The sequence below is a fragment of the Silurus meridionalis genome, chromosome 4 (genome assembly GCF_014805685.1).
Source record: "Silurus meridionalis isolate SWU-2019-XX chromosome 4, ASM1480568v1, whole genome shotgun sequence".
In the NCBI taxonomy this organism is placed as follows: domain Eukaryota; kingdom Metazoa; phylum Chordata; class Actinopteri; order Siluriformes; family Siluridae; genus Silurus; species Silurus meridionalis.
The window spans coordinates 11,118,024-11,133,887 of NC_060887.1; the positions used below are offsets into that span (position 1 = coordinate 11,118,024).

General features: G+C 40.2%; 1 pseudogene; it reads left to right on the plus strand.

The window, feature by feature from the left end:
- The first annotated feature begins 2,316 nt into the window (after positions 1–2,316).
- LOC124384252 lies at positions 2,317–10,159 on the plus strand (annotated as a pseudogene).
- The last annotated feature ends 5,705 nt before the right edge of the window (positions 10,160–15,864 follow it).

Here is a 15,864-nt window from a genome sequence, read left to right on the forward strand (position 1 = left end):
ATCCGCGGGTGATCAAAAACTTGTCCCACAAAAGAATTTACCCACCACAGGGAATATTTTCAGCTAAAAGTGTAAAACTGTGACTAAGGATTGTGCATTAACACAAACATTCATAATGTCTAATCATGTCTACTTATTTTTCAATATGTACTTCATTTTAAAACATTTATTTAAACAAATCCTGCTTTGGATACGTAAACAACTACAGCAATAAAATGTTAATAAAATATATAATGTAGCATTCTGTACTGTATAAAAAATGCCCGTAAATTTAACAGTAAAATACTGTATAAATGCTACAGGATAAAACCGTATTTCACAAAACTTGCAATAACTAGAATTTACAGTGAAAAAACTGTAATTAGTTTTACAGAGTAAGACCATAAATTTAACAGTTAAAAACATATAAAAATATGGTTTATTGCAGTAAAATTAACAATATACTGTATTACTTGCCATTTAAAAAAAATTCAAATTTTGTCTTTCTATTTTACTAAAAGGAAAAAAACATGTTATGGATGTCAAAACACCTTTGGTAAAAACTTAAATTTTTTAATTGTAAGGATGTTTCATGGAATTGCCCTCCTAACATATCTTATTACAAATACATAAACATATTTGACACCCCTGTGCAGTGTGCAATTGAAAACCACAATGCAGGACAGAGGACATAAAAAAATTTTTAACATATGTCTGATAAAATCATCTTTGTCTGTGTAAAGTTCTAATATAACGACTTCTAAAAAAAATTGATTGCTTAAATTGTCTGCCTAAAACGCTTAAAAATGTCCACCTTGACATTTGTCTATTTGATTTTGAGAACTGAAATATTGTTTTGCTGTAATTAAAATTGATTTAAACATTTTTAGGGTGTGTGAAATGATATTTCTGAAATTTCAATTATCTGTTTTGTCTCCGTCCTTAGGAAACCCAGCCATTAGGAAGGTACAAGCCAGTGCCCTCTTAGTGTCGGTCCCAATCCCGGATAAATGGGGAGGGTTGCATTAGGAATCCAGTGTAAAACATGTGCCAAATCAAATATGCAGATCACAAATCAGAATTTCATACCGGATCGGTCGAGGCCCGGGTTAACAACGACCGCCACAGGTATCGTTAGCCGACGGTGGAGAAGGAGAGGAGGAAGACGTCTACAGAGACAGCAGGAAAAGGAGAAGTGTAGGAGAGTGGAGGTTCGGGTTAGTACTTTAAATGTTGGTACTATGACTGGTAAAGGGAGAGAGATAGCTGATATGATAAAGAGCAGAAACGTAGATATGTTGTGTGTTCAGGAGACCAAGTGGAGAGGGAGTAAGGCCAGGAACATTGGAGGTGGGTTTAAACTGTTCTATCATGGTGTGGATGGAAAGAGAAATGGTGTAGGGGTGATTCTGAAGGAAGAGTACAGTAAGAGTGTAGTGGCGGTGAAGAGAGTTTCTGATAGGGTGATGATCGTGAAGGTGGAAGTTGGAGGGATGATGATGAATGTCATCAGTGCCTATGCTCCACAAGTCGGCTGTGAGATGCAGTAGGAAAGACAGAATGGTTCAGGGTGAAGGTTGGACTGCATCAAAGATCGGCCCTGAGCCCTTTCCTGTTTGCAGTGGTGATGGACAGGTTGATGGACGAGGTCAGACAGGAGTCTCCCTGGATTATGATGTTTGCAGATGATATTGTGATTTGTGGTGAGATTAGTGAACAGGTTGTGAAGAGCCTGGAGAGATGGAGATATGCGCTGGAGAGAAGGGGAATGTAAGTCAGTAGGAGTAAGACAGAGTACATGTGTGTAAATGGGAGGGAGGGCAGTGGAGTGGTGCAGTTGCAGGGAGAAGAGGTGGAGAAGGTGGAGGAGTTCAGGTACCTGGGGTCAACATAGCAAAGTAATGGAGAGTGTGTTAGAGAAGCGAAGAAAAGAGTGCAGGCAGGGTGGCGTGGTTGAAGAAGAGTGACAGGATTGATTTGTGATAGTAGGGTATCTGCAATAATGAAAGGGAAAGTTTATAGGACTGTGGTGAGACCTGTGATGTATGGATTAGAGACAGTGGCATTGAGTAAAAGACAGGAGGCGGAGCTGGAGGTAGCAGAACTGAAGTTGTTAAGGTTTTTGTTGGAAGTGACGACGATGGACAGGATTAGACATAAGATTATTAGAGGGACGGCCCATGTAGGATGTTTTGGTGACAAGGTGAGAGAGGTGAGATTGAGATGGTTTGGACATGTGCAGAGCAGGGACATGAATTATATTGGAAGGAGAATGCTGAGGATGGAGCCACCAGGAAGGAGGAAAAGAGGAAGGCCAAGGAGGAGGTTTATGGATGTGGTGAGGGAAGACATGCAGGTAGTTGGTGTGAAAGAGACAGATGTAGAGGACAGGGGGTATGGAGACGGATGATCCGCTGTGGCGACCCCTAATGGGAGCAGCCGAAAGAAGTTGTCTCTGTCCTCAGGAGTGTGTTTTAAGGTAGGAAAAATTCAACAAGCATTAGAAAAGGTAACCTTTAAGAATCATCCAATCATAATAAACGTTGCACCTTGGCGCCAGGCAGCATTTGCTTTCGCGCTTTTCAGCAGTGGCGAAATTGCAATACTTGCGAAGCATTGTTGGGGCTGAACTACAAATTGGTAGAAATATTCTTTAAGATAAATGTGTATGGGCACATTGGTAAGTTGGATTAAACTGTTTTTTAATCAGTGTGTGATTTTAAACACGAGTAGCATGTATCCGGTCCTTGCTTTCATGACGCATAAGCATGATGCAAAGATGATTTTATCATTCATGAGGAATGTTTGTGCAATCAAGAACAAGCATCTCGCACAGGCTATCACAAAAATGTACAGGACAGAAAAATGGTTGCTCCAAGAATGTGAAAGACATGATTCTTCTACTTCTCTCCTATTTTGATGAGAAAGATAAGCTTCTTCATTATGTAGAAGAGACAAGCCTCGCAAAGGATGTAGAGTTGGAAAACCTGCCTGTGACACCTTGCATTATTGTGTGTGGTAAGTATACGTTTTTACATATTTTCCACAACACAGACTAATAACTCAGTTTACAAAAATAGTCCAGTTCAAAAGTTGATACCTTAGATGCTAATTACTGTATGATATTACATAAATCATAAACATTTCTGTTTTGTGATTATTGTTCACAAGTGTCTTGTTTAATCTGAAATTTAAAACGTATAAAAAAATTAAACCAGTTCTTGCACGTTATTTGCTTTTTGACATGTTCTGCATATTTATCCCCTTTCTACCACTGACTGAATAAATTTGGAAATTTGTTTTTAAATAATGTGGACATTTGAGAGACTCGGGTAATAGTTGTGTATGAGTCTTATTATTGTCCTTAGTGTTAAAAGATGAGGGTCATGGTCAGATATTTGGATGCTGAAAATTCAAAGCATGTTCAGGACCTGGTGGACTTTGTTTAATGTCTCAAATCAAATGAGAGTAATGAACAACAAAAACAGAACGTTCATCTTTCATGTAACATCAGACAGTATTAAGCATTTGGGGTATCTAAACCTTTTAACTAGGTTATTTTAGTAAATGGAGTTAGTAATTTGTGTTGTAGAATATGTAGAAATCTATTATGTGAAATAGTTTTTTCAGGGCAGTACTTAATCATGTTTAAAAGATTGCTGTAGTGTTGTGTGTTGATGTTTTGTAGGTTTACATTATTTCTAGAGCCTTTAATCATTTTATGTTATAAAAGTAGTCAAATGGATATTGTATGAATAAGAATTTTTAAAACTGCATTTAATGATATTTTAATAGTACTACAGCTTTTGTAAGGTAAATATTTACATCCTGGATTCTTAAGAATACAAGTGTGAACTCAATCTGAATCTAATTTCGATCAGCTCACATTTCAGTGTTTCTTAATAATGTTAATCATTAGTCAATCATACCACATTTTATAGAGCTTGCTGTGAGTTATGTGGCTACTGCTTTGGGTGCAAAAGGGTGCATTGACTACATTTATAAACTACATTTCCCATAATGCATGCTGATCATGTTACCCATTAAGTGATGTCATCCCACCTCTAGATTGCAGGGTTTCCACATCAGTGCCATTTTCCGAATTAAGAAATACAACGATTCCAAAATGTCCAGGAAGAGAAAAACTGATGCAGATGGAAGGCTGTTTCAAGAAAGATTGGAAGGCGAATATATGTCCGTGCTTCAAGGAGAAAAACCGGTATGCCTTTTGTTTTATGAGGCAGTGGCGGTTGTCAAAGAGTACAATCTACGGTGGCATTTTGACACCAAACACGCGAAGTATGGCAAAGTGAGACTTCAAGAAAAACAAAAGAATTGTGCAATAATTAAAAGGCAAATTTCGATCGCAGGATGCGTTCAAGAGAGCCACAAACAAAAACAATGCGGCAGTAAAAGCTAGCTTTATTGTGGCTGAAGAAATTGCTTGCGCTGCAAAGTCTTTTTCAGAGGGTGCATTTTTTTAAAGCAGTGTATGCTGAAGGTCTGTGAGCAAGTGTGTCCCGACCAGATACAGACTTTTAAAAATGTCAGTTTATCAAGAAACACCATTGTGGACCGAGTTAAGGAACTAGCAGGAAAACCTGGCAACACAGCTGGCAGAAGAGACACGCAGCTACATAGTTTTCATTAGCTTTTGATGAAAGCACAGACAACATCAATACAGCGCAGCTATCCATTTTTATTAGAGGCATCAAGTTGGACCTTTCTGTCACTGAGGAGCTGTTGGATGTAGTTGCCATGTATGGGACAACAGGACGAAACATTTTTGAAGCGGTGGAGAAGTCCGTAAGAAAGTCATCACCCAGATGTCCGACATGATCACAGCTTTCCAGCATAAACTTGATTTGTGGATGTTCCAAATGAAACAGGACAATCTTGCCCACTTTCCTGTTTGTCAGGAGCATCTCAGCTGCATTTCCTGGTACTTTTTCATGTACTCAGCTAGCTACCAAACTGAGCCGGTTAATTAATAAGTTTGATTGGCGCTTCTCTGACTTTAGAGGACAGCACTCAGGCTTTGCCATCTTTCCCAATCCTTTCACCACCGACGTCTGCACTGCACCCCAACATCTTCAGACGGAGTTGATAGAGCTTCAAAGCGATAGTGGCCTGAGAGCAAAGTTCCAGGATGCTGCAATCCAGGACTTTTACCATCACCTGCCCCCTGGTTTGATGCCACAGCTTCGACTTCATGCTGCCCGTGTTCTGTCTATGTTTGGGAGCACCTATCTGTGCCAGCAGATGTTTTCAATCATGAATCTAAACAAGACCAAGCACAGATTAAGAATCACTGATGACAACCTCCATGCTGTTCTATGGATTGCCTCAGCACAAGACCCAAAACCAGACATTGACATACTGGCCATGGAAAAAAGGTGTCAGACATCTGGTCAGAAAACACATAGGTAAGCATTTTTAAAAACCTAATTCAAATATAATAAAATGTATTTCAACCAAAAACAAGAATATTTAAACTGTGTGCAATTTAATGATTAATAATATAGTCTAATATAATAATATAGTCTAATATAGTCTAAGGTACATCGGCCAACACTACTGATTCTGAAGGCCCTGGCCAGATTAGATTGACATGGCAGCAAATAGAAAAAGAAAAATCTAACATTCACATACGGGAAGCAGTGCAGCCAAGAGAAACTCTACGAAATAAAGAGAATAAATTGTTGGGAATAAATTAACACAATTTCATTGAACTAATATTAGAATTTATTTTTTGATTGTAGATCAGTGCTTCTGATAATGTTTAGGCCAGCAGAGAAGAACTTGCTGGCACTGACGGCCCACAACTGCACTACTCTGATTCAGAACTTTATTTAGAATGAGCATATTTTAAATATTCCAGAAGAACACCCAGGAGAGTGAGGTATATTAATACATTTCCAAAAACTCTATTATACATATATTTATATATTAAAAATACATTATTAAATGTTGACAAATCAGTTTAAAAACTAAAATGAATTAAATTGTATTATCTTATTAAGGGTCAAAAATTGCAACAATGTTTAGAATCTGCAAAAACTACGGCCATGTAAATGATTGTGTGTTGTGTGGAAACTCACCAAGCCCTGACTTTATAGTTACAGCAGCCCCTGAAACCACAAACTCACACAAATAGACTGGCAGTAACTAGTAATTCAGACTCGATTCAAATTCAGTATGAAAATATACTTTGTTTTATTGATGTTAAGAAGATAGTACAGAATGCTACATTATAGATTTTATAAAAATTTTATTGCTGTAGTTGTTTACGTATCCTAAGCAGGATTTGTTTAGATAAATATGTATTAAAATAAAGTACATTTGAAAAAATAAGTAGACATGATTAGACATTATGAATGTTTGTGTTAATGCACAATCCTTAGACACAGTTTTACACTTTTAGCTGACAATATTCCCTGTGGTCGGTAAATTCTTTTGTAGGACACGTTTTTGATCGCCCTTGGATGTGCACCGGAAGGGTTCGCAATAATCTAACGGCATGATCAGGAATTGACGTTAGACCTAAAGCTTGGAGACCTGTTCCTGGTAAAAAGAGGAAGCCGTTGCGGGGGATCAAGCCTAGGATACCATCATGCTGGCGTTTACTGCTGTGAAGTGGTCCAGGAGATCATTAATTTTACATGTAAATCTCTAACTCTCCATGTAATTTTCAATATAAATAATGACACAACAATTTAATATTTATTTAAATTAATATATGGGTGTATACATTACAGCATCTCAGGCTTCTTTTTAAAATAACATTAAACATTTAAATTCTAATCATAAAATCACAATGTAGAGATGATTGCCCTTGTACTGAATTCCATGTTTATGTGGCCATTTAACACTTAACTGCTTCTGTCTATCTCAGCCCCCTTCATTTCTGTAGCATCACAATAAACATGGAAAAACAAACAACTACAGTGGAACCCACTTATCTCGACCTCGGTTAACACGCCAACCCTATTAAGTCAACGTTTTTGAAGTGGAACCGGCAAATTCCCACTTTGTCTTAGCATTTTTTAATCAGTTATGTCGATTCCTTTATGTCGCCGAACCCTAATATCTCGAGCACAAGGGGGGGGCAAATTTGCCACCTAACGTCGGTTATGTCAGGAATCCCCCTGCCACGCCCCCTTCGGCGGTGGCATTCCCCGAAGCACCCTGCTTCTTTTCGTCGCAGTCATGCTGATCACACACACCTGACTCTCATTCGCTCACTTATCCTATCTCCTATTTAAGCCCCTCACCTCCACACACTCGCGGCCCGTTATTGTTTGTGCATGATCGTATGTGTTGGTTCATGGCGGTCTGTGTAATCGCGTATACGTATCCCGCTACGTACCCTTCTGCTCTGACTCCGCATTCTCTCAACGGCACCCCGGATTACCCCGATCCTGGTGTTTTCCATGTTCACGCTGTTTGCACCACGTTTATCCGTTGCTGCCCAGCGCTGCGCTTTCCATAGCGCGGATCCGTGGATTCTCTACACGATCTGTCTCTGCTTTCACAGAACTTCGTGGACCGCGCACCCGGAGCGCACCACTTGATATTACTGCTTCGCTACAAGTATTGGTGGATTATCTCCTAAGTATTCTCAATAAACTCTGTTTACGTTTACTTTGGCTTCCGCCTCCTTAGCCGCATTACAGGTTATCTCGATCCGCATGACCAATCAATCAAATCGCGGCAACGCTGTTGTGTAAAAAAACCTCAAAAAACACGTGCATGCACATTCTCATTTAATAACGCACATCATGTACATAAAGAAATTTCAAGCACGTTAATATATTGCCGCCATATTGGGTTTTGATTATCTCGATCATCGGTTATCTCGACGCATTTTGGCGTCCCCCTAGGCCAGGGGTGGCCAACCAGTCAGAGACCGAGAGCCACATTTTTTAATGTGTTACCGCAAAGAGCCACATCATACACATAGGCACACATGAACATCACCCATCCCTTCCTCTTACACACACACACACACACACACACACACACACCTCTGCCCAGCCAAATTTATAGTAAATGTCACACACCAACATGATAATGACAGAAATTGAATCCTAAAGTTCCAAGACCACAGGCCAGTCATTTTCAACAATGAACATTGTGTGCACTGTCTCACACACACAAACTCTGTTTAACCAAGTCCACAAACAAAAATATAATAATTTACAATAGTGTTTTTCTTTGACTATGCATGTTACTTAGTGGGACTTTTGGCATCCTTGCCTTGAACAATCCCCTTCAAATCTACCTCGTATTCTGTTGTTGCCACTCGAAGCAATTCTTTCACATGGGTGTCAGTCAGAACAGATTGATGCTTTGATTTCACGTGTTTCAGGGTAGAAAACACAGACTTTGTGTTTTTTTTTTATGTGGGTGTTCACTTCGCTTGGGTTCAATACGGTATTTTCGTCAAATGCGCATGTGCGTGAGATGAATATACCGCAGGGGGGGCAATTAATTTTTACAAGGGGCCACATGAGAAACCTGAAATGTGTCAGAGGGCCACACCAACGATAATATTTCATGGATGCACCGAAATGAAAATTCAATTCAAAAGGCATTGAAATCCATATTTTTTTTTGTTATGCCTTTTGCCTTGGCACCATCACTGGAAAACTTTCCTGCCTTTTTAAAAACGTCCACTACAGACGGAGTGCGCATGCTCGGATTGACTTTACTGTTCTGCGCCGCGTTCTTCTCATATTTAGAAGGCAATCGGGATGTTTGGATTTCAGGTGATAAATTTAACCCGACTTGGAGAAACTCTTTGCAGATACACCCCCTCTTGAAATTTCAGCATTGCATGTTTTGCACATCGCTCTCCGCACACCGTAGACATGTTGGCTCTTCTCCAGATAACCGTGTGCTGGCTGCGCTTTTTTATTGCATCATTACAATTGTGTTTCTGCCGTGTTGTTTCGGTGATTTAGGTATTTCTGAAAATTCTCGGTGCATCCCTGTAATTTATGATTGGCCTCATGCCAAGGTCTGATATACCGCAAAGTTTCCCAGTAGGGGCAAGCTCATTTAAGTCTTAAAAATACCGTATTGAACTTAAGCAAAGTGAACACGCACATTAAAAATCAAACACACAAAAATCGATATGAACGTAAGAGCCGCATGAAACCGGCCAAAGAGCCGCATGCGGCTCGCGAGCCGCGGGTTGGCCACCCCTGCCCTAGGCCCTTGACATAACAGGGTTCCACTGTATTTATAATACTATATAACATTAAATACCATATATTTTTTCCAGCAAAACAACAAACATTTTCCTCCCAGTCCCTTGTTGGTCATGGAGAAGTGGGAAAATTAGATCTGGAGGTGTTCTGTGAAGACGACAAGTTTGTGGTCTACAGGAAGGAGAATGGGATTCCGGGTAACTTTATTGAAAAAGTGTGTATAGCGAAGAAAAGAAGACCTGCATACAATATCCTGGAATACAACTGTGTCCATTTCGCTCTGGAGCTGTTGGAGGTCGAACGAGAGGTAATACATTTATTTGTGTGTCCACCAAAATTTAAAATAAAAAATTAAATAAGAACTAAATGTAAGCACTATTGTTATGATCGTGGGACATTGTACATATTAAGAAGAGAAAAAAAAATCAAGAACAACAGAATGAAACTGTTAATTGTCTGCATATCATATTATATATATATATATATATATATATATATATATATATATATATATATATATATATATGCATGCACTGTATGTATAAATTCACACACACACACAAATTAGAACTTTCCCATGTTTAAACCTGTGTAAAAAGTAGTAAATTTTATATATTTTTATGTTTGCTATCAGTATGGTTTCTTATGAAATGTATGTTTCTTATATAGAAAATAATGGATTTTATTAAAAGAATTTTGGATATAACTAAAAACTAATCTACAGAAATGTAATGATGTTGTAGTGCAGTGACTCTGCTGCTGTCCACATACTAAGGGAAACTGTTTTATTACTACATTTAGATGTCTTTTCTTTTTGTATTTGTTTTTAGGGAGATTTCACCATAAAATCCCCAACACCCATTTGCTGTTTTGCTGGAATTGTTTGTTTTAAATTTGTTACATTTTTAAAATTTTAATGTAAAATATTAAATGTTTTGTTTATTAAATAAATCGTTTAAAGTTAATCAATTGTGTTTTTTTATCAGCAGTCATTGCCCAAATCTATTTAGTAATATTATGTCACTTCTTAGTCCATTTCTACAACATGAACAGCAACAATGCATACAATGGGATATCGTCGTGCTGGTGCGGTGCTGACGACTAAGAGGTTAAAAATATTTAAAACAGTGTTCCAGTGTAGGTGTTTGTCATGCTTTCTGATGCTTTTGATGGCAAAATCCAATATCAGATTAAATAGTTTGCATGAATGGAAAATAAGTATTATAAAGTTTGCAAACTTTCCCATTTGTAGCAACACAAGGTTTAATGACCGTTAGCAAAACTATTTTCATATAAATTATAACTTATTATTGTCAAAATATATTTTGAAATAATGCCTATTTTAAAAAGAAAACCCAATTTATTATGCACATACATGTTAATCTAACAATTAGCTTGTCCTCGATAAGATTAAAACTTGACTTAAGCTATGAGATCTAAAATCCATCTGCCTCACACAAATGTTTATCATCCAGAAATACACCCCATGTTTGCATGCTTGTTTGCTTTGTGTCAACTCAGCCAGCTCTGTCTCTACAGTTACAACAATCACCAAAAGCATCACACAGGTTAGAATCAGAGTTTTCTGCTTGCAGTACAACCTGCTTCCTCTCCACTCACAACTAAAACCTGACAATGCCTTTGCTGCTACATTGCTACGTTTCTATGAAGTAGTAACCAGTGGTGGACAGTAACAAAGTAAATGTATTTCGTTGCTTTACTTGAGCAGAACGTATATGTAATATACTGAAGTATTTCCATTTAAGGAGACTTTTACTTCACTACATTTTAAAATCAAATATCTTACTTTTGACTCAACTATATTTTGTGAAATCAGTTGTTTCTTTTTATTTATTAATGGATAAAAGCTTAACTGGTCAAACACACAGCAAGCCGCCAATCAGGTTAGAGCGTGCGCTCTGTTTGTAACTATAATATGGCATAATCTGTCCTCAGACATACATTAACTACAGACTGTTCAGATGTTTTGTGAGAGCTGTGCATATGGGGTCGGAGTTTGTTCTAAAACAGAAGTGTCTTTCTTACTTGGTCTGATATAATTCTGTGAATCAAACAGATCATTGTTGCTTTAGGCTATGTCACGTAATCATAATTTCTGAAACTGTATGTTGGTGATAAGCAGATAAAGCGCCAATCAAAACACGGTTCTTATTATTATGAAGATGATTATTATTATTATTATTAGTAGTAGTAGTAACCCAAGCCAGTGCACTCTTAGTGCCGGTCCCAAGCCCGGGTAAATAGGAAGGGTTGCGTTAGGAAGGGCATCCAGCGTAAAACATGTGCCAAATCAAATATGCGATTCACAAATGAGAATTTCATACCGGATCGGTCGAGGCCCGGGTTAACGACTGCCACAGGTATCGTTAGCCAACAGGGTACCGGTGGAAATTGGGCTACTGTTGGCCGAAGGAGAGGAGGAAGACGTCTACAGAGACGGCAGGAAAAGGAGCAGTGTAGGAGAGTAGAGGTTCGGGTTGGTACTTTAAATGTTGGTACTATGATGGGTAAAGGGAGAGAGATAGCTGATATGATGGAGAGGAGAAAGATAGATATGCTGTGTGTTCAGGAGACCAAGTGGAAAGGGAGTAAGGCCAGGAACATTGGAGGTGGGTTTAAACTGTTTTATCATGGTGTGGATGGGAAGAGAAATGGTGTAGGGGTGATTCTGAAGGAAGAGTACAGTAAGAGTGTAGTGGAGGTGAAGAGAGTTTCTGATAGGGTGATGATCATGAAGGTGGAAGTTGAAGGAGTGATGATAAATGTCATCAGTGCCTATGCTCCACAAGTTGGCTGTGAGATGGAGGAGAAGAAAAGATTCTGGAGTGAATTAGATGAAGTGGTAGATGATGTACCTAGGAAAGAACGATTGGTGATTGGGGCAGACTTTAATGGGCATGTAGGGGAAGGGAACAGAGGTGATGAGGAGGTGATGGGTAGGTATGGTTTTAAGGAGAGGAATGTGGACGGCAGATGGTGGTAGATTTTGCTAAAAGGATGGAAATGGCAGTGGTGAACACATATTTTAAGAAGAAGGAGGATCATAGGGTGACGTATAAGAGTGGAGGAAGGTGCACACAGGTGGACTATGTGCTATGCAGGAGATGCAACCTGAAGGAGATTGAGACTGTAAGGTGTTGGCGGGGACAGTGTAGCTAGACAGCATCGGATGGTGGTCTGTAGGATGGTTTTGGAGGCGAAGAAGAAGAGGAGGAATGTAAAGACTGAAAGAAGAATAAGATGGAAACTGAATGAGGAAGAGTGTAGTGTGAGGTTCAGGGAAGAGGTCAGACAGGGGCTTGGTGGTGGTGAAGAGGTGCCGGATGATTGGGCAACTACTGCAGGAGTGATGAGGGAGGCAGCTAGAAAAGTACTTGGTGTGACCTCTGGAAATAGAAAGCAAGACAAGGAGACGTGGTGGTGGAATGAGGAAGTGCAGGAGAGCATTAGGGGAAAGAGGTTGGCAAAACAGAAGTGGGATCGACAGAGTGATGAGAAAAGTAGGCAGGAGTACAAGTAGTTGCGGCAGCAGGTAAAAAAGGATGTGGCGAAAGCCAAGGAAAAGGCATGTGAGGAGCTGTATAAGAGGTTGGACACTAAGGAAGGAGAAAAGGATTTATACCGATTGGCCAGGCAGAGGGACCGAGCTGGGAAGGATGTACTGCAAGTTAGAGCAATAAAGGATGGAGAGGGAAATGTGTTGACTAGTGAGGAGAGTGTGTTGAGAAGGTGGAGGGAGTATTTTGAGCAGCTGATGAATAAGGAAAGTCAGAGAGATAGAAGGTTGGAGGATGTGGAGTTGGTGAAGCAGGATGTAGATAGGATTAGTAAGGAGGAAGTGAGAGCAGCGATTAAGAGAATGAAGAATGGAAAGTCGGTTTGACCAGATGACATACCGGTAGAAGCGTGGAGATGTTTAGGAGAGATGGGAGTGGAGTTTTTAACCAGATTGTTTAACAGGATTCTGGAAGGGGAGAGGATGCCTGAGGAATGGAGAAGGAGTGTGCTGGTACCGATCTTTAAGCATAAGGGAGATTTGCAGACCCGCAGTAACTACAGGGGAATAAGTTGATCAGTCACATCATGAAGTTATGGGAAAGAGTAGTGGAAGCCAGGCTGAGAGAAGAGGTGACCATCTGTGAGCAACAGTATGGTTTCATGCCGAGGAAGAGCACCACAGATGCCTTATTTGCTTTGAGGATGTTGATGGAGAAGTATAGAGAAGGACAGAAGGAATTGTGTATTTGTGGATTTAGAGAAAGCGTACGACAGAGTGCCAAGAGAGGAGTTGTGGTATTGTATGAGGAAGTCAGGTGCGTCAGAGAAGTATGTGAGGGTGGTGCAGGACATGTATGAGGACAGTGTGACGGCAGTGAAGTGTGCAGTAGGTACGACAGACTGGTTCAGGGTGAAGGTTGGACTGCATCAAGGATCGGCCCTGAGCCCTTTCCTGTTTGCAGTGGTGATGGACAGGTTGACGGACGAGGTCAGACAGGAGTCTCCTGACTATGATGTTTGCAGATGATATTGTGATTTGTGGTGAGAGTAGAGCAGGTTGAGAAGAGCCTGGAGAGGTGGAGATATGCGCTGGAGAGAAGGGGAATGAAAGTCAGTAGGAGTAAGACAGAGTACATGTGTGTGAATGAGAGGGAGGGCAGTGATGTGATGCGGTTGCAGGGAGAAGAGGTGGTGAAGGTGGAGGAGTTCAGGTACCTGGGGTCAACAGTGCAAAGTAATGGAGATTGTGTTAGAGAAGTAAAGAAAAGAGTGCAGGCAGGGTGGAGTGGGTGGAGAAGAGTGACAGGAGTGATTTGTGATAGTAGGGTATCTGCAAGAATGAAAGGGAAAGTTTATAGGACTGTGGTGGGACCTGCGATGTTGTATGGATTAGAGACAGTGGCATTGAGTAAAAGACAGGAGGTGGAGCTGGAGGTAGCAGAGCTGAAGATGTTAAGGTTTTCGTTGGGAGGACGAGGATGGACAAGATTAGAAATGAGTTTATTAGAGGGACAGCACATGTAGGATGTTTTGGTGACAAGGTGAGGGAGGCGAGATTGAGATGGTTTGGACATGTGCAGAGAAGGGACATGAATTATATTGGTAGAAGAATGCTGAAGATGGAGCCACCAGGTAGGAGGAAAAGAGGAAGGCCAAGGAGGAGGTTCATGGATGTGGTGAGGGAAGACATGCAGGTAGTTGGTGTGAAAGAGGAAGATGTAGAGGACAGGGTGCTATGGAGACAGATGATCCGCTGTGGCGACCCCTAATGGGAGCAGCCGAAAGAAGAAGAAGAGGAAGAAGAATTAGTAGTAGTGGTAGTAGTAGTAGTGTAATTTCAGTATTAATTTGTAAATGTGTAAATCTGTAGCTCATCACACAAACTGCCTGGAATGCTACAAAATGAAAGACACTATTAGGAAAGAGTGTAAATGGGCCTAAAAAGAAACTGCAAGCACAGATGTCTGTTAATCAATAAATAATTAATTATTACATTAATGTACAATTTGCCTGTCAATATATATATTTTTTATTAAGGCTCAATTTAACTGCAATGACAATTTTTTTAGGTTGACTTGTAATGAGAAGACAGTATATAATAAGCATACCATGTTATAGATCTTTATTCGATGATAAATGTCAGTGTTTATGCTTCACAAGTGGGTTGTGAGATGGAGGAGAAGGAAAACATCTGGAGTGAGTTGGATGAAGTGGAAGATGGTGTAACTAGGAATGTAGGTGAACGGAACAGAGGTGATGAGGAGGTGATGGGTAGGTATGGAAGTTGGGAGCTGTAGGAGAAGTTGGACACTAGGGAAGGAGAAAGATTTGAACCGATTGGCCAGGCAGAGGGACCGAGCTGGGAAGGTTGTGCTGCAATTTGGAGCAATAAAGGGTCGAGATGGAAATTTGTTTACTAGTAAGGAGAGGGAACATTTTGAGAAGCTGATAAACGAGGAAAATGAGAGAGAGTGAAGGTTGAGTGGTGTGGAGATGGTGAAGCAGGAAGTAAATAGGATTAGTAAGGAGGAAGTGGGAGCAGCAATTAAGAGGATGAAGAGTGGAAAGTCGGTTGGCCCAGATGACATACCGGTAGAAGCATGGAGATGTTTAGGAGAGATGGCAGTGGAGTGTTTAACAAGATTGTTTAACAGGATTTTGGAAGGTGAGAAGATGCCTGAGGAATGATGGAGTGTGCTGGTACCGATCTTTAAGAACAAGGGGAATGTGCAGACCTGCAGTAACTACAGAGGAATTAAGTTGATCAGTCACACCATGAAGTTATGAGAAAGAGTAGTGGTGCCAAGAGAGGAGTTGTGGTATTGTATGAGAAAGTCAGGTGTGTCAGAGAAGTATGTGAGGGTGGTGCAGGACATTGTGAGGACAGTGTGACAGCAGTGGTGTGCAGTAGGAATGACAAACTTGTTCAAGGTGGAGGTTGGACTGCATCAAGGATCTGAGCCCTTTCCTGTTTGCAGTGGTGATGGACAGGTTGACAGACGAGGTCAGACAGGAGTCTCCACGGACTATGATCTTTGCAGATGATATTGGTATTTGTGGTGAGAGTAGGGAGCAGGTTGAGAGGAGCCTGGAGAGTTAGAGGTACGTGCTGGAAAGAAGAGGAATAAGTCAGTAAGAGTAAGACAGAGTA